Source organism: Mytilus edulis, chromosome 12 (genome assembly GCF_963676685.1).
Source record: "Mytilus edulis chromosome 12, xbMytEdul2.2, whole genome shotgun sequence".
NCBI classification, from domain to species: Eukaryota; Metazoa; Mollusca; class Bivalvia; order Mytilida; family Mytilidae; genus Mytilus; species Mytilus edulis.
In genome coordinates, this window is record NC_092355.1 from 34,444,279 (window position 1) to 34,464,680 (window position 20,402).

General features: G+C 32.8%; 2 protein-coding genes across 3 annotated transcripts in view; both read left to right on the forward strand.

Moving 5' to 3' along the window:
• LOC139498312 (uncharacterized) overlaps nt 1-15,229 on the forward strand; it is a 35,381-nt gene extending 20,152 nt beyond the window's left edge. The window contains exons 1-2 of one of the 2 annotated variants that reach the window (XR_011657880.1): nt 2,796-2,879; nt 13,889-15,229. The gene's annotated coding sequence lies outside the window, so the exon portion shown is untranslated. Of the gene's footprint in view, nt 1-2,795; nt 2,880-13,888 lie in introns of those variants that run through there. The other variant, XR_011657881.1, reaches the window with a different exon arrangement.
• Nucleotides 1-20,402, forward strand: part of LOC139498343 (trafficking protein particle complex subunit 9-like) — a 302,312-nt gene that overhangs the window by 154,182 nt on the left and 127,728 nt on the right. The gene's annotated exons all lie outside the window — the stretch shown is intronic.

Consider the following 20,402-nt stretch of genomic DNA (forward strand, 5'->3'; position numbering starts at 1 on the left):
AAAAATTTGGAAAGTTTGAAAAAAAAGGAGGAGGGGGACAATAACAATTGTCCTATCCCCAAGCACCTATGACTTTTGATACCTTTCCTTAAATTTTCCAAAATTCTTCCTACAACAGTTAACATACATTCAACCACACTCTGAATGCCCGCGATTTCGCGGGTGTGTTCTAGTACTTTTGAATCTAAATGGTTAATTTGTTTTGGTTAAATTTTGTAATATGTTAACTTATTCATCGTGTTAAACTGGAAGCTAGCCTAATGGTCATTGGTTTTAGAGAAAACGTCCAAACCAATATTACTTTTAAATAAGTTTAAAGGGTGCCGTGAGTGAGCATACAATCGACAAAAGCACCTTTTAATGAACACTAAAAAAATAAATTCTAAGAGGTGCAATATAAAAAAAGTTCTGGAACATCTAGGATTTCTTCCCACAAAAAGTGAATCAATTTATCATTTAAAGGGATTTAAAAAATCAAAATTTTTTTTTTATATTGTTTTCTTGATCTGGAATATTTCACGACAATCTATGAAGGTTTATAAATTGAGCATGTAAAACAATTAATTCAGAAAAAAACAGAAAAATGAACGAAAACAAATGATTTCAAAATTTTAGCTATAGACATCAGTCATAGAAAAAGCTTCTTCGGCATTTTCATAAAATTCGATGAAGGTTCGACAAGTAGTTAATGTAATTGAGAAATAACAAAATGTAAAAAGCCCAAACTGCGACCACTTATTAATTACATTAAGAAATACATTTTGTCCTTAAAATGCGGGAAAATAGGTATACTTGCATTATTTATATTATTGCTCTGAATACTCTTTTGATCATAAACAGTTTCTGTCCAACTCTCGTAAAATTTCACGGAGAGTCATTCAAAAGACTTTATCCACATTCGGAACATAAATATTGACGCCGCTTTTTCTCGCTTTTGGGACATAAATCACAGGCTCGACAAAAATACAAACAACATATCGAATCTGAGCAGATAGTGAATTGCTTTAATTATAAGAAAAGTACGTAGAATTCATAGTAGATTCAGACTTTTACAAAAGATTCGAACAAATATGTTAAATGATCTATTTGAGTAAATTTAGTCCCTTTTTATTCAAAATTACAATCCATTGAAAAAAGAAGCACAAGGCTCATGTGCTTTTGACCAGTTTTTCGTATTCTATGTCGATTATTTGTTTTATTTTCAAAATTCAAGTGTACGCCCGGGCGTTTTGACGTAAACGTAGCTACGCGCATGCCTTCCCCAGTTTCTCAGCCTCTTTCATTGACCTAATATTGTATCTATAATACTAAAATTACGAGGTCCAATTTGTTAGCCGTCATCACGTAAAAACGACGAATCGCAGAATTCAACTTTATATATAACTAATATAGTACAAAGGTGTAGATTAAAAATTACACCACTCCAGGCCCTTTTGTTTTCCACGTAATTAATATCGCCAATAATTAACAAGTTCCGGGTCGAGTCCGCTACCGATACCAATAGTATATTCACCTGTTACCTATTACCTTATCTGTACGTTCCGCATCTGACAGGCGCACCACCAAACGTTGTATTCGGGATTAATATGCTATATACACGGGTCATAACCACAGGGTTGACACTACTAAATTGTCAAATTGTTACCTATTGTAGTATTTTAATCAATAAGACTTTCTAAGATAACAATACGAATACTAAAAATCTGGACTAAAAATAAGGCGTATAGGTAGTTTTCAATTTGTTAGTGGGCATGACGTAAAACAGCGAAGCAAAGAATTCAACTTTATTTATAACTTATATAGGACAATGCTGTTGATTAAAAAATACTCCATTCCAGGACCTTTTGTTTTCCAAATAATTAATATTATTGTTTCAGTTCGACGGGTTCAAACAGAAAGACTTGAAAGCAGAGAAAAACTGTGTATCTTATAATCGGCATGACTTTATCAGATGACAATACTAATACTAAAATAAGGCTTGCACATAGTTATATACTTTAATTCAGTCACGGACCCGTGATATCACGGGTGTGTTCTAATCAATAAGACTTTCTAAGATAACAATACGAATACTAAAAATCTGGACAAAAAATAAGTTTCAATTTGTTAGCGGGCATGACGTAAAACAGCGAATCAAAGAATTCAACTTTATTTATAACTAATATAGGACAATGCTGTTGTTTAAAAAATACTCCATTCCAGGACCTTTTGTTTTCCAAATATTTAATATTACCAATAACTCATGATAAGTTCCAGTTCGACGGGTTCAAATAGAAAGATTTGAAAGCAGAGAAAATTGTGTATCTTATAATCGGCATGACTTTTATATCAGATGACAGTACTGATACTAAGACAAGGCTTGCGCAAAGTTATATACTTTAATTCAGTCACGGACCCGCGATATCACGGGTGTGTTCTAGTATATATATATGTTTCTAATATGACGTGCTTCTTTCGCTTTGTACACAACACTGTGTGAAAATTTTCGATATATCTATACTTAACGCAGACTCAGAGATATAAAATAATAATGGATGTTACAATATACCTCCCACGTAAATCCACATGTATTTGAACCTGTTAATTTTATTCCTCGCTAACGCTCAGGATAAAATTCGAATATCACGGCCCAGGCCATGTGTAAATTTCCAACAAATCTATGGCTTTCATGAATTATTTCTTAAATACACAATAAAATATTGTGACCGTAAATTCCCCTTTTTCTATTTTTAGATATTATATATAACTATTATAGTTGTCCGGTCACTTTTTTGCGGGGATCGATTTTCTCGTGCTTGAGACTCAATGTCCAGACTTAGCTATTTAATAAAACCTCATCTGGATAATGTTTCTTTAGAGTGGGGAAAACTTTCATACTGGTAAGTTGTACTTTAAATTTCATTTTGTTTTGTATTCCGATGTTTGTTGACTTGAATATTTCTTTCTTTACATTTGATATTTATTTTCGGTTTTAGAGTCAAACATTTCTAAAATTTGATTTACGTTTCCGTTTCAAAATAAATAAAGGGAGTTTTACACTAGCTAGACATTTTATGATTTGGTTTTTAAAGAGAGTGGGTTCAATTTGATAGCGATATTTAGAAGATGGTTAATCAGAGGTATATTTTAGAGTAACGGTCGTCAATCTTCGGAATTGTTCGTGCCTTACTCTGAAATAGAATTTTGTATTATCGCATGGTTTATTTAAGGTCTTGAACTGGTCAATGATATTGAAAATTGTGTTTCAGGCATTGCTCTGGTTGGACCGAACATTAAAATGGAATGGAATTTATGCGTTGGTTTTTTTTTACTGGACCGACTTTGTTCCCTAGTCATGGAATCAGGTTCTAGTGGGAACCAGTCTGAGTGGGTATATTAATTTTGTCTCGGAAGGTGGGACGTCACGAGCGTTGATTGAAAAATATTTTAGTTTAAGCCGACTAGTGTACAACTCTTAATTTTTAATTAAACGGACACCTCTAAAATTGTAGTATCTATATATATATCATTTTATTCAATTGGATAACACTAAAGCCAAACTCTTCCTTGAATTGGTTTACTTTTAATGGATATTTTTCAACACATCGTTTTATCCTAAAAGGGGAAGTTCAAAAATGTATTGAAATTCTGTTGGACTCCCCCTTTTTTGTCCTGAGTTAAGAACCCACCCCCTTTTTAAAATGGCTGGATCCGCCCCTGTAACGTAAGCTGAGCTAGCGGGGTATAACGTCATGATACCGATTATGTAAGGAAAATATGTTATTACACGAAAACCCCTTTACGTTGCAATATTCCCAAGAAGTGGGGGGATTGCCTCCCCTGACTCACTGCAACAACGTATGATCTATGAATTTATCAGACAATTATATAGTTGTTAATGTCTGTGTCATTTTGGTATCTTGTGGTCAGTTATCTCATTGGCAATCATACCTTCTTTTTTAGCTCACCTGCTCCAAAGGGCCAAGTGAGCTTTTCCCATCGCTTTGCGTCCGTCGTCCGTCGTCTGTCGTCGTCCGTCGTCCGTCGTCGTTAACTTTTACAAAAATCTTCTCCTCTGAAACTACTGGGCCAAATTAAACCAAACTTGACCACAATCATCATTGGGGTATCTAGTTTAAAAAAAGTGTCCGGTGACCCGGCCAACCAACCAAGATGGCCGCCATGGCTAAAAATAGAACATAGGGGTAAAATGCAGTTTTTGGCTTATAACTGAAAAACCAAAGCATTTAGAGCAAATATGACATTGGGTAAAATTGTTTATCAGGTCAAGATCTATCTGCCCTGAAATTTTAAGAGCCAGTCTGCCATGAAACCATGCAAAATCTCAAATTTCGTCCAAATTGGTAGTTATAACTGAGCAACATTATATATATTTCCAAAATCTTTGGGTATTTAGGAGTTAAGATAAAAAAAAATTTGTAAATTCACACTATTTTTCATTTAACAGCCTTATTTGCATATTTGTGAATTATTAAAAAAAAAATGCAAAAAAAATCACCATATTTAGGTACTTTTTAAAGGTCTGGATAATTGATATATCTCTTAAATATAGCATTATCTTGTTATATTTTGCAAAGAACATTATAAAAAAAAAGAAAAAATGCATTTTGACATTTTTTTTACCTTTTGGCAGGTTGCCAGAGAGGTTCGTGCAACAGATGTATTAGATAACTTGCATGTAGTACATGTACTCAGTAGGTGTTTTCTCTCAAGATCATATTTATTTTTTTCAACTTTTAGGATTTTTTTAAAGGTGCATATCGGTTCTAAGACAAGTAAAAAAATTTAGCCTGGCACATATTGGGAAATTGGTGAAAAATGCTCCCAAATATCTATAAAATGCACTAATTGTAATAGTTTTTGCCCCTTAATATTTTAACTAAAACTGATCAAAGTAGACTTATATTCCGGACAATAACTTTAGTTTAAGTGTATAGATCTTTATGATTTTTTTTCAGAAGGTTCAATACCACAAAAGAAAGGTTTGGATCGATTTTGGGGATGACAGTCCCAACCGTTTATCAATTAAGGGCCCAAAAGGGGCCTAAACAAGCATTTCATAGTTTAAGGATAATAACTTGTGTATAAGTATTTCAATTGCTCTGATATTGTATCACAATGTTTAAAACCACACGTAGAAGGTTTGGATCATTTAAATGGGTCATGGGTTCAAAGTTAGGAATTAAGGGCCAAAAAGGGGCCAACAAACAAGCATTTTTCTAGTTTCAAGACAATAACTTGTGTGTTATTGTATGGATCTCTCTCAAATTGTACCACAATGCTTCATATAACAAAGGGGAGGCTGGGAGTTAGTTTTGGATTAATTGTCAAAAATATGTAGGAATAAGGGACCAAAAAAGGGCCAAAAAGAAGCATGTTTCTAGTTTCCAAACAATAACTTGGGTTTAACTTTAAGTATATGGATCTCTCTGTAATTGTACTACAAGGTTCTATACTTAATTAAAAGGAAAGGATGGGATTGTGTTAAAGGGTTATTTCTTAAAGGGGGTTTCCATAAATGGGGGGGGGGGGGAATTTGTAAACAATTTTTTAAGGGATTTCTTTTTTTTTCAAAATTTTTCAAATTTCAAATTTTGAAAATTTTCAAGAAGAAATCTTCAATTGCACAGTATTGTGCTATAGATTTGTTGATCTTTGACCACATTTATTTTGTAACAAAAACTTTATTTTGTCAAAAATGCAATCACAATCCAAATTCAGACAGCATCAAGCTTGAACATTGTGACCAACTTTAATTTGCCCCAACTGTTCAGGGTCCAACCACTGCGTTTGTATAAAGCTGCGCCCTGCGGAGCACCTGCTTTTCACATACTTTCAATTGATGACAGTCTTTTAAAAAGCTTGTTATATGAAACAGAGATGTGAACACACTTGTACTTCAAAAAATCTTCCTCTTTGAAACTTTTGATTGGAATGCAACCAATTATAGGGGAAATCACTCATTGAGTGTCTAGATTAGAAATCTGTGTCTATTAGAGCGTATGTAAAAAATGTGGCCATTTTTTTTTCAGCTACGAAAAAAGTTTATATGTGCATATATAATGTGCAGGGCCGTAACTAGCCTCTATTAATAGTGAGGCAAAACATATTCGCGGAGCGTAGCGAGGCGAAAAAAAAATTGGCGAGGGGTCTGGGGGCCGCTCAAGGCCCCCAGAAGCTCTGAGAAAAATAACGCAAAATCATGCATTCTGAGCGTTCCACGGACTCTTTCTTACATTGAAACGCAAATAATCTTTAGCTATTTTTTCGACAATATTCTGGTCTCAAAGCAAAAACATAGATTTATTGTAATTTAAGACTTTTAGGTTTTAGGGGCAACACCGATATGTAGGATAAAGTAAAAATCTTATTTCTCATAATCATTAATACCGGGTCTGTCTGTCTACTCTTGTCTTGTGCTGACTTTGGTGATTTTTTATGACTAGATTTAAATATAGTGACAGTGCAGTATTATACCTTAAGTACTAGTACTGCTTAAGTCGACACTAGGGACCATCTTGACCTTCTTTTACGGTATTTATAATTATTGAAGTCCAAGACCCTCCAGCAACTATCAAGATGAAGAACAGGAATAAAAACTTTAACCATTGATCATTTGTATTTTTTTCTATGCATTGGCTTTGTTTGCGATTAGGTCCCGTGCACGTTTACTCCATATTCCTTTATTTTCTGTCTAAACACGACTTAATGCAAGTTTAACCCTTCAATGTAAAAGGTCATATGGCAGTACATTGTTTTTTTTCAAATGATTTGATACCGGGAAATTGGTGGTCTTTCTTTAATTTAAACCATGTCAGCTATGTAGTTTTATCCACAGGAGCTGATACAGATATTTTTTTAAATTTTTTTGTTGTTGATTAAAATAGTAAATTTTCTTTATTTATAATACATATCTATCACTTCTGTGCACGTCTCACCTATATATACAATGTACCAAGTTTCGAATGATTTAAACAACTCGGAGAAAATACCCAATTTTACAATCCATACTAAGAAAAATTGCCGGTATTTTCTCTGAGTCGTCTCGAAACTAGGTGAGATATGCACAAAAGTGATAGATATATGGATTATTAATATAGAAAATTGAATATCTTAATCAACGGAAAAAAAGACAAAAAAAATATTTGTATTCTTTGATATCAAGTTCAATTATCCATGCAGAAACGACATTTTTTCTGTGTCCAGTATAGCATCGTAGATAGATATAGGAAGATGTGGTGTGAGTGCCAATGAGACAACTCTTCATCCAAATAACAATTTGAGTTATAACAATTTATAAAAGTAAACCATTATAAGTCAATGTTCAGCCTTTAACACGGAGCCTTGGCTCACACCGAACAAAAAGCTACAAAGGGCCCCAAAATTACTAGTGTAAAACCATTCAAACGGGAAAACCAACGGTCTAATCTATATAAAAAAACGAGAGCATTTCCTTAAATATTTTCCCGCACAATATCTGGACATCGGTGGATATGCATCATTGCACACGTTTACAAATGAAAAAACAACACTCAGACTATAGTCATAAAGTAGGACAATAAAAGAACAAAGACAAACCCGAGACACAGAAATACAAAAAAATAGACCATCAACTCCGAAAACCAAAAGTATAATAGAAACATAGATCACAAAAAAAAATGCAGGGGCGACATCAGACACTTTCCGTGAAAACAATTTGATATAAAGACAATATTTTTTTCATTTTTTTTTAATTTCCAGCATGAGGCATTTGCCTCATTTGCCTCAATGTAGTTACGGCCCTGATGTGCCATATAAAAGTTTTTGATTTATATCTCAGATTAAATCAAGATAAAAGAAAGACATTTGAGGTGACCCTACTTCTTCAAAAATCGAAAGCTTTTCCAAAATTATCTTGAATGTTCCCTCTGCAAAAAACATCTCTTTCCTGTTTGTTGATACTTTGAGATTTTGATTTTAAGTCCCCTAACGGCTAACGTCTAAGTGGACTTAGGTTTGCACTGCGTTTGGCTGTCTGTCAGTCTGTCTATCTGTCATTTCGGCAAATCAAGACTTTTTGTGCCTGTAGATTTTGATTTGATATTAATTTTGGTTTATTGATTTATCATGACAAGTTACAGGTCAAATTCATTATTCACGCTTTAAGCTTTTCTCTTTGTTCAGTTGAAGCCCTTTCTCTAGAATTAAATTTTTGATGAAATACTTATTCATTAGAAGATTTCTGTTCAAACGGAAATAACTGATTTTTTTAAAGACAAAATGACATTTTGAATGTTTTTTCCTTTTCTTTGGTATTTAGTGATTCAGTTTTGTTCCAGTCTGATATTTGTGTGCAGAGTTGTGGTCTTTGGACATAGGAAATTGACTTAGATAGTCAGAATTCAACAAGTTTTTTTTTTGTTTTGCTTGAAGATTTTGTCTCGATATTTTTATGTAGTTTACACCATGAAAAATTATAGAACAAGTTAAAATTTTGTTCCATTACAATGAATTTGTAACGGGTTGGGGACTGTGTATTGCCATGTATTACTCACAGAATGCTTGTTTTTTTTTCAAAAAAAATCTGATGCTGCAAAATTGTTTAATATTTAGTTAAAATAGATATTGATGACTTTATTATGTTAAATTTTTTCAGATCTATCAAACTTTTACTTTGTTTTGCTAATACCTTCATCATGTTCATTCATGACTAAAAACTTGTATTTAGACCATTTTGCACGTTTTTCTTTACGGTAGACCACCATAATATTACATGTATATAAACAGTAAAATCTTACCATTTTAATGACAATATAAAAAAGAAGATGTGGTAAGATTGCCAAGGAGACAACTGACCACAAGAGACCAAATTGACATGTAGACATTAACAACTAAAGGTCACCGTACGGCCTTAAACAATGAGCAAAGCCCATACCGCATAGTCAGCTATAAAAGGCCCCGATAAGACAATGTAAAACAATTCAAATGAGAAAACTAAAGGCCTTATGTATATAAAAAATGAATGAAAAACAAATCTGTTACACATAAACAAACGACTAGCACTGAATTACAGGCTCCTGACTTGGGACAGGAACATACATAAATAATGTAGCGGGGTTAAACGTGTTAGCGGGGGATCCCAACCCTCCCCCTAACCTAGGACAGTGGTATAACAGTAAAACATAAGAACGAATTACAAAAATCAGTTGAAAAAGGCTTAACTCATCAGATGGACAAAAATACAAGTGGACGTGGCCGGGTTGTCTGCTCAACAGTTTAACCATTTATCTGTGCATATTTGTTTTTATACAACCGCAAAAAATGAAAAATTTTGGTCGTATATTGGTATGACGTTGCCGTAGTCATCGTCATCCAAAGATATTTTGTTTTCGCACTATAACTTTAGTATAAGTAAATAGAAATCTATGAAATTTAAACACAAGGTTAATGACCATAAAAGAAAGGTTGGGATTGATTTTGGGAGTTTTGGTCCCAACAGTTTAGGAATCAGGGGCCAAAAAGTGTCCAAAATTTAACTGTTTGATTTCATCAAAAAATGAATTATTGGGGTTCTTTGATATGCCAAATCTAACAGTGAATTTAGATTCTTAATTTTTGGTCTTGTTTTCAAATTGGTTTACATTAAGGTCCAAATGGTCCATTAATTATTGATATGCCGAATCTAAAAATGTACAAAGATTTTTTATTATGGGCCCAGTTTTCAAGTTGGTCCAAATTGGGGTCCAAAATTAAACTTTGATTTCAACAAAATTGAATAAATGGGGTTCTTCAATATGCTGAATCTAACCATGTATTTAGATTTTCAATATTTGGGCCCGGTTATCAAATTGGTCCACATTGAAGTCTAATGAGGTCTAAAATTGAACATTATTTGATTGCATCAAAAATTGAATTCTTGGGGTTCTATGATATGCTGAATCTAACCATGTATTTAGATTTTGGATATTGGACCATAATAGGTAAATGTCAAATTAATTATTTTTTTTAAGTTTTTAAGTTTAAGTTCTTAGACCACACTCATTCTGTTGTGTCAACTATTTAATCACAATACAAATTCAGAGCTATACCAAGTTTAAATGTTGTGTCAATACTTGCCCCAACTGTTCAGGGTTCGACCTCTGCGGTCGTATAAAGCTGCACCCTGCGGAGTATCTGGTTACATGTGGTTATGGAATTTTATTGCATTTGAAATATTTGTGTTTGTCTCAGCTGGTAGGAATAGGCCATCTGTATTTTACATGTCTTATTCCAAGGCCTCAAATTGCTAGAGATTACATTCTAGGAGGAAACTTAACATTACTGTTATGTCCACTGTTCTCCCAGAATTGACATAGGGATAACTAACTGGTTCATGTCAGCGTCACAAAATTTTAGTTCCAGTTTTATCAGGAACTACTAGGAGTAGTCTCTTTATATTTGACATAAAGCTTTATCACAGTATACAAAATATAGTGCAATTTTGTCTACATTTTCATACTATTTTAGAAAAGAAAATACCCCGATTTCATCTGAAGGAGACGTGCTTAGAATTTTTAGAACTTTTATGATAGTATTTTTGTCTAAATTGAAAGGGGTTGCATTCATGTTGTCAGAGTCTCTATCTTTTATATGTTAAACAGTTTTATGAATCATTATCAAATACAACATGTTTTAAAAATTTAAGTGAACTCAATTGTGGCCACTTTGAATTTAGACAAAAAGCATCTAAAAACTAGACTATTATAAAATGCTAAAATTATGAAGAACTCATGATGATATTACCTGATGAGTGTGCATAGTATTGTAAATAAAACAGCCCATTTTTAAGTTACTAAATAAAAGTAATTTACTTTTGAATAAGTTAAGATTTTAACATATGGTAAAAATGCTCAGTTTAGGGGCAAAAAATGCAAAAAAGCGGTTTTCCCGGGTTTACTCCTTTAGTATATTTTATAATTTAAACTAAGTTAAACTTGGTTTATTCAATAAATATAACCAGTAAACATTAGTTCAGTCAATATTTTTCTTATATTTTGACTATTACATACTTTTAAAAAGTTTCTAATGAAACAGATAAAAAAATAAAAAAATCGGCAAAATGGCCATCACGCCTATCTTTAATTATTATTTTCTCATAAGAAGGTATCATTTGCCGAGCACCATTTTCTTGCATTTTGTAGATAAATATATAAGCTTCATGAAATATTATATTTTATTGAAAATAAAACATGATCTTACAAGATTCAAGCCTTTAAAAATATAAAAATTTTGCTGAATCGGCACTTTTTCAAAACCATGCAATTTCAACCTGTTAGTAGGGGTATTGAAAAATCTCACAACTTTTTGAATTATCATAATTTCCTTTCATTTTAAGTTGTTAGTTAAGATATTTGCTATCATTAAGCTGTATTATTTCTATAAAACAAAAACAAAAAACCAGGTCAAAATACCCTAAAATAGGCTTGAAATGGCCAATTGTCAGTACAGAAATAGACAATTATCGAATGTTTGGCATACACAAATAATGGCTGAATATTTTTTCAAAATATTTTGCACAAATAGTTATTACATATAAGTTATCTAAAATACAAAATATTAGTCTGATTGGAATATTTTGGATTTGGACCATTTTGCATGGTTTTATCACAGACTGGCTCTTTAAAAGATGAATCGGACAACCCGTTATTGGGTTGCTGCCCCTAAATTGGTAATTTTAAGGAAATTTTACTGTTTTTGGTTAAAATATTGAATATTATTATAGATAGAGATAAACTGTAATAATGTTCAGCAAAGTAAGATTTACAAATAAGTAAAACATGACCGAAATGGTCAGTTGACCCCTTTAGGAGTTATTGCCCTTTATAGTCAATTTTTAACCATTTTTCGTAAATCTTAGTAATCTTTTACAAAAATCTTCTCCTCTAAAACAATTTCTAGTACAATATCGTTATAATTAAACTTAACATTATTAGGTAGTCTCCCTTTAGAAAAAATTACAATTTTACTTTTTTGTACATTCACTTTCAATTTCCACACTTCACAATATTCCGATAAAGTATCCAGTTGCTTTTGTAAGTCAACTTGCGACTCTGATAACAAAACTGTATCATCTGCATATAATGTTACAAAAAGTTTAAGATAACAATCAAGTTCGGTTTCTAATTCATCTGATAGAGTTTTCAAACCATCTATGTTCTTGTTTCTTAGAAAATCTTCCAAATCATTAACATATAAAGAAAAAAGTAAAGGGGATAAATTTTCCCCTTGCCTAACACAAACATTACACGGGAAAAAATCTGAAAATTCATTACTATAAAAAATTCTAGATTTTATGTTGCTGTACATATTTGTAATAGTATTATAAATACATTTTACCATTCACCGAGTATTTAATCAATTTTGACCAAAGTCCTGCATGCCAAACAGTTTCAAAGGCCTTTGCAAAATCTATAAAGGCACAATACAGTTTTTTCTTCTTATTTCTTAACAGTTCAAATAATAAATGAAGTACAAAAATGCTATCGGTAGTAGATTACTTTTTCTAAATCCAAACTGGTTTTCTTTCAGTAATAAAAAGTTCTCTAAAAATGAACTTACTCTAAGATTGAGAACTGAAGTGAAAAGTTTACCCAAACAGCTTAAAATAGTGATAGACTTTCGAAAAATACATGGATGAACTGCGATAGATCTTTCACCTAAACAATAAACAGTACAACAGTAAATTAAACCACAGAAAGGTAAAGAAAATATTGTAAAACATATGTATTATATACATGTACGTGAGCATTAATGTATCGGATATTTGTCATTCATACAAATAATTTTGATTTCCCTTATATATTTTGTCATATTCATCATCATAAAAGGGAAAAAAAAGACACCATAATTTACAAATTTACTTTTCCCATGATAAAAAAAAACAGTGGTAACTATCCAATTCTCATTGACAATTCCAATGAATTTTACATCGCGCTAACAATGCAGAATCTTCTTTTATTACAAGATGTAGATCAAGGCGAACACATAACCCAGTCACAAGAAACACCCAGTTTCTATTTGTGACAGCGTGTTGCGGTTAAAAAAAGCAAAAAATATGTAGGGGTCAATATGCTTGTTTTCGAGATAATTGCCATTGGAATTTTGGCGAGAAAATGTTCTCTCTTGATTTTTCATAGCTTTATTTTTGACAAGTTTTAGTTCTCAAAAACTATCAAAAGATAAATAAGATTTTATAAGAATTTTACAAAAGGCTTTTAATTATACTTGTAAAAGATTTATAAAAAGAAAAATGGGGGTCCATGGACATTTTTTTAAGGCATTTAAATGGATAAAACCAGAGGATTTCGAAAATCTGACAAAAAATCCAAAACATGACAAGCAACCATCCTTAATGCAAAACTATTGTACACCATTTCCGGAAATCACATCTTATATCAATGTTAAGTGTGATTCACATGTTGAACAAACTTCATTTAAAAACAAACAGTTATTAACAAATATAATAGTGTTGAAATAATGCATGTTCTACATCAATAAATTAATAATAATAAAGTTTGCTTGGAGTTCCCTGTAAACATGTAGGAGAATGTTCATTCATGAAACGATCCACTATTATCCAAAATAAGATTAAGCCATTTAACAGTAGTTCCTATATATATATACAACCACATCTATGCGGAATGAAAATCCTAAACTATCTTTAGTTTTCTATATTTTTTGTGTACTATTGTTTGCTGTCGGTTTGTCTTTTTCTTTTTTAGCCATGTCTTTGTCAGTTTATTTTCGATCTATGGGTTTGATTGTCCATCTGGTATCTTTCACCCCTCATTTTAATTAAAATACGAAATTTCACAAGACTCTACTGCCCTAAATACAACGACATGCATAATGACTGTTTCTTATTTTGTAGAGTTTTGTTATTGGCTATATGATAAACAGGAAAGAAAGGAAGATGAAATCCAGTTCGAAAGGCTGCCTTATGATTGTTCTTTTTGCTGCTTTTACTATTTTCCATTTCCTTTTTTTTGATTTTCCAAATAAATGGAAACACACGTCGAACGAAAAAACCAAAGAGATGTATGCTTTTGATTTTATTCATATCGCAGAAAGAAAAGAGTCGGCCCTCACAAACGAAGAAATATCCCTGAAAACAAAAGTTATGATTAAAGGTAAAGGAAGTTATAAACTTGAACATCCAACAGGAGTCAGAAAAAATGTGACAAGCTGGTCACAATATGGACAGGACCAATTCCTTGACAAGTTGTTTGATCAAAAACAATATGGATTCTTTTTAGAAATTGGAGGTTATGATGGTGAAAGCTTTTCAAATACTTTATTTTTTGAAAAAATACGAAATTGGAATGGCTTGCTTGTCGAAGCCAATCCTTATACGTATGATATAATGTTTAAAAAAGACCGGAAGTGCTATATGGTGAACGCATGCGTAAGTAAAAGTCTGCCATCAATGTCATTTGTGTTAGCTGGTGGAATTACTAGTGCTAAGGAAACACTAACAGAAAGGCATCGCAAACGTATAGTCAGGGATAAAATTACCTATGGTAAACACAAAAACTGGGCTCATGCCAGTGAGACGGTTAAAGTGGATTGTCTTACGTTTCGACAGCTAATGAGAACCGTAGGGCGTAATTCTATCGATTACTTTTCTCTGGATGTAGAAGGTGCAGAAATGCACATATTAAATTCAATTGAATGGGAAGACATAAATATTGATGTGTTTACGATAGAAACAGACCAACATCGTAATGAAATACTCTCTTTTATGAAACAAAAGGGATATAAATGGATACAAAAACTACAAGGTGATGACATCTTTAGAAAAATAAAATAAAAAAAATAAATAATAATTTGTATATTTTTTTTTATTATTACCGATAAAAGGGAATAAATCAATTCCTTGCCTTAAAAGATTTTCATGCCACGAATACGAAGAACCATGTTTAATGCATATTTGTGGAAAGTTTTTCTTGAATTGATTAATGGTACGGTATTGACGAAATAAGTGTCTGTTTTATGGTACAGACGAAATAAGTAATGGTTGATGGTACAGACAAAGTTGATACAAGTTTATGTTACAGACGAAGTTGTTATTGCTTTGTGGTTTAAACGAACATATATTGGCTGTGGAAATAACTTTATCGTGAATGCAGTAATTCTTTATAATACTCGAAAACTTTGTTTAAGTATTTGATGTGTTAATCGCGAGATTTTAAATTAAAAACGTTTAGTGTCACTGTGTCTTTTATGCTGTGATGTTACACTATTGTTTCAGGTAAGGGTAAAGGTTAATACATATCAAAATGTATAAACCCACTTCGTTTGCTTGTACTTGTCTTAAGTCAGGAACCTGATGGTCAGTTTTTTTGTCGTTTGTAGATGTGGTTCAAAAGTGTTTTTCGTTTCTCGTTTTTTATATCTTTATAGCTTGCTGTTCGGTGTGAAACATTTCCGTGTTGAAGCTTGTACTTTGACCTATAATGGTTTACTTTGACAAATTGTGACTTTGATAGAGAGTTGTCTCATTGGTACTCATACCACATCTTTTTATATCTATAATCCCTGCATTGTTATTCAAATGAATCACAAAACTCACACATTTGTACTTCGTTATTTTAGAAGTTTCCATGGCTTTATAGTATATACGATGTTAGTATGACTTTATAGTATGGGCGAAATTAGTGCGAATTTATGGTACAGACGAAGTTGATATGACTAATAGGCCTGACGAAGTTAGTATGCCTTAATGATACAGACAAAGTTGTTATTACTCATGGTACAAAAGAAATTATTGAGGCTTTTTGGTACTGACTGTATTTAATGTACATATGAAGTTGTTGTTTTTTATGGTGCAGTCGGAAGTTGTTTTTTTATGGTGCAGTCGATTTTTTTACGGTACAGTCGAAGTTGTTATTTTTCATGATGCAGTCGAAGCTGTTGTTTTTCATGGTGCAGTCGAAGTTGTTTTGATGGTGCAGTCGAAGTTTTTTTTATGGTACAGACGAAGCTGTTGTTACTCACGGAACTAAAGATATTATTGAGGCTTTATGGTACAGACGAAGGCAGTGTGGCTTTGCTGTACAGTCGAAGTTGTTGTTTTTTATGGTACAGACGAAGTTGTTATTACTCATGGTACAAAAGAAACTATTGAGGCTTTAATGTACAGATGAAGTTGTTGTTTTGTATGGTTAAGTCGAGGTTGTTGTTTATTATGGTGTGGTCGAAGATGTTTTTTTTTGTGCAGACGAAGTTGTTTTTTTTATGGTGCAGTCACAGTTGTTGTTATTTATGGTGCAGTCGAAGCTGTTGTTTTTATGGTGCCGTTGAAGTTGTTATTTTTATGGTGCAGTCGAAGTTTAATTTTGATATGGTACAGTTGAAGTTCTTGTTTTTTTTATGGTGCAGTCGATTTTTTTTTATGTTGGAGTCGAAGTTGTTGTTTTTGATGGTGCAGTCGAAGTTGTTGTTTTTATGGTGCAGTCGAAGTTGTTTTTTTTATGGTGCAGTCGAAGTTGTTGTTTTTATGGTGCAGTCGAAGTTGTTAATTTTTATAGTACAGACGAAGTTGTTATAACTCATGGTACAAAAGAAATTATTCACTGGTGGTAAGCAGATGGCCGTAACTTAAAGTTACGACCATCTGAATATGGGAGACAACTTTAGGAATAAGTTTTTCTTTTCCGATTTTCGTGCAGTAAAAGCAGTGGCGGATCCAGGGGGGGGGGGGGAATTCCGGGGGTTGAAACCCCCTTTTTTTGACGATCAATGCATTTGAATGGGGACATGAGATTGGAAACCCACCCCCTTTTTGTCCTGGATTGGGAACATATACATTTATCATGAGCGCGTTTAAAAAAATCATTCCAATTTGTATTAGTCATTCAAAAATTCGAGCATGATGGTCGAAACTTTAAATTGTGATGGTCTTAATGTCAAATATAGTATTTTTGATGTTGGTCGTAACCGACACAAGATAGTCGTAACCTTGAAAGGTGACCGTACCATGAGTTAAGCCTTTTTCAACTGATTTTTATAGTCCGTTCTTATGTTGTACTGTTATACCATTGTCCCAGGTTAGGGGAGGGGTCGGATCCCGCTAACATGTGTAACCCCGTCACATTATTTATGTATGTGCCTGTCCCAAGTCAGGAGCCTGTAATTCAGTGGTTGTCGTTTGTTTATGTGTTACATATTTGTTTTCGTTCATTTTTTTACATAAATAAGGCCGTTAGTTTTCTCGTTGTTTGAATTGTTTTACATTGTTATCGGGGCCTTTTATATCTCACTTTGCGGTATGGGCTTTGCTCATTGTTGAAGGCCGTACGGTGACCTATAGTTGTTAATGTCTGTGTCATTTTGGTCTTTTGTGGATAGTTGTCTCATTGGCAATCATACCACATCTTCTTTTTTATATAGTAACTAAAGTATTTAGACGAATTTTTATCAAATTATTTTAAAAAGCACTGTGCACACAACCATGTTAATAAACTTGGTTGTTATATAAACTTTACTAAAAACAATATTATTTAATTTGTTACTCTGATAATGGTATGCAGAAATTAAGTTAAAGAATTAGCAAACATACATTTTTTATACATTCAGAACGACTATCAGTTAGAAGTAACAGTGACAACTAATCAACTCGCATTAAGCCAAATATCATGTTAGTCTTGAGTATTCAATTTGATATTTTTACATGTAGCATACTACTAGACTTAGTATGTTGGTTTTTACCTGCGCAATTTTTAGCGCAAGTATACAAATGCTGTGTGCTATTAGACGTGTTAGGAAAGTCGATACTACTGCTGGCGCTCGTGTTGGTCGGAAGAAATATACAATATGATTGGGGACCTTCTCAATGAGTATAAAAACTGAACTCTTTTGTTACCTGTTTGGGCGTGTTTGATACCGCTGAGACAAATCTGTAACAATTGTATTTATTAGAGTACGCAGGAAAAGATCAAATTATTTGTTTAAGAACCAGAAAAGATTCAATAAATACATTTTTAGACAAATTAATATTAGTTTTGTGAATAATTTATCTTGTTTTAACATCTTGTAAGCCTTTGTTATTTTATTAATACTTTTACTTTCAGTAACTGCAAGTACTTTGATATTGGTACTTTGTGTCTATTGTCTTTATGTTATTTCTTTTAACGATTCCTGCCGATATAATGAGTCATGCCATTTTCAATCGATTTGCATAGTATGTACTTATGAATTACTGTTACAATTACACGACTGTCCGATGTTAGAAAAGGGTTTCGTCAAGAGCTCTTACGAACATATTTAACCCCGCAATATTATGTATGAACCGGTCACACACCATCAGCCTCTTATTCAGTAATTGAAGTTAGATTTTGAATGCGCACACTGGTAGTATACAGCAAATAAAAATAAGTACAACACAAAACAAATAAACACAAAAATAAATACCCCCCCCCCCCCCACACACACACACACTTCTCATCTGTTATAAGACTATAAAAAGGTGTCCACGATTTTTGATTCTATATCATAAGCATACGTCTTTGGAAAGATCGTTATAAGCTTTTCTGATAATTCTGATTTTAGAAACAAAAAGTTTAAACGACATTTAAAGAACGATACAAACATACTTTGCTTTGGTTGACATTTGACGATTTGAACCCCATTGTCTTCGTGTAAAATAACATCTGTCTGCATTTCCGATTCCAATGGGTTCAAGTTTATTCTCTCGCCTACAAAATTCGAGGGTTTCTTTACCCTCGGTCCGCCTTTCCGTCCGTAACACACTTGTTGACACTCTATATTTAACAACGTTCTAGGAATTTGACCGTACTTGATTCGTTTTTAGTCCTTATGAAAATCTAGAATCCTATTAATTTTTGAAGACAAAGGTCAAGGTCACAGTTGGAATTATTTGACGCAATAAGACGTCTAGAGACAGTCAGAGTCGTTTGTGACCTTATGGGAACAGTAAAGGAACGAACTAAAACAAACAGTTGAATTGTTTGGTGGACTTTTCGGGAGACATTAAACAATGCAAATGCTACCCAATCATACAATGCTAAAAGTTATTAGGCAAGTGAACAACAAAATCCCAAATTTGCATTATAAAATAAATCATCGAGCGTTCATATTGTGAAAAGGGGATTTGTGTTTTCCAAAATATTTTTTTTTTTTTTATTATTTTTTTAAATCGTACCAGAATGAAGCAAAACGATACTAGTAGTTTGCTTCCATTGAGAGATCAAGCGGGCCAAAACCCTTATCAAATTTTTTTTTGAAGGAATTTTGTTGATTCTGAGAATAAAACAAAAACATCCCCTCTTTTTCAAGTGTATCCTTAATTTACAAATGTACCACGTAATTTATTTTAATTATCACATTTGAAAATTAATTTTGGTTCTTAACAATGCCCGATCGGTCATGTATTGCACACTATAAATAACGTATTTCAGTGGCCATACAGGTAATAAAAAATAGAGTATTTATAATTTTGGAGATGACCCCCCAAATCTTATTGTATTTATCTTCCATCCAACACGAGCACCAACAGTAGTGTCGACTTTCCTCAATCTAATTAAAAACCAATCTCTCATCGCTCCCGTTTTCTGATATGTCGCGTGGGAGATCTAATGAAACCCGTTTTGAGGTCACATGTGAGTGACCTCGTACCCAGTAAACAATCCAACGTTGACATTACGTTGTGACAACGTAATACTATCGTTGTGACAACGTAGTAAAATTACGTTGGTACAACGTAGTTTTGTGAACTCTAAGGCACGTGCTGACAACCATCCACACAACGTTGGCACAACGTAATTTGTGACGTAATTTATTACCATCATAAAACGTTGTAACAACGTCACAGCACAACTATAAATGTCCCTTGTCCTCATTTAATTGATAGAATCAATGCAATTCCATTGAAGAAGTATGTAAACAGGGTCTTTATTTTTTCTTTTGACCCGTTTTAAGTTGTAAATTTTTCTATGTGGGAAAGATGGACAATTGTTGATATGTATCCTATTTCCTCACTGCCAGCTGTATATGAAATTGTCAAAAAGTTGGTTTTTTTTAATCTTTTTGGCAGGTTTCAGTGTGAAATGTATAAATGTCTAGTTTTCCCAAAAATAGTTGTTTAAGGTTTATAAAGTCTTAAGTTTTTAACTTTTGCAATATTGAAGTACAAGAATTACACATTTCCATTTAACAAATGCACCTTTTCTTTCTTTTAACACATAAGACTTTTCAAAAAAAGGAAATTTTGTATGATGGCCAATAAGACAACCCTCTATCCTAAAATCAAATATTCATGATGTTAGCAATTATAGGTACATGTACAGCCTTCAACATGACATCTTGGTACGTGCTTCAAATTCTGAATGTTTAGTGTTTCAGTGGCCTAGAATACAGATTTCACT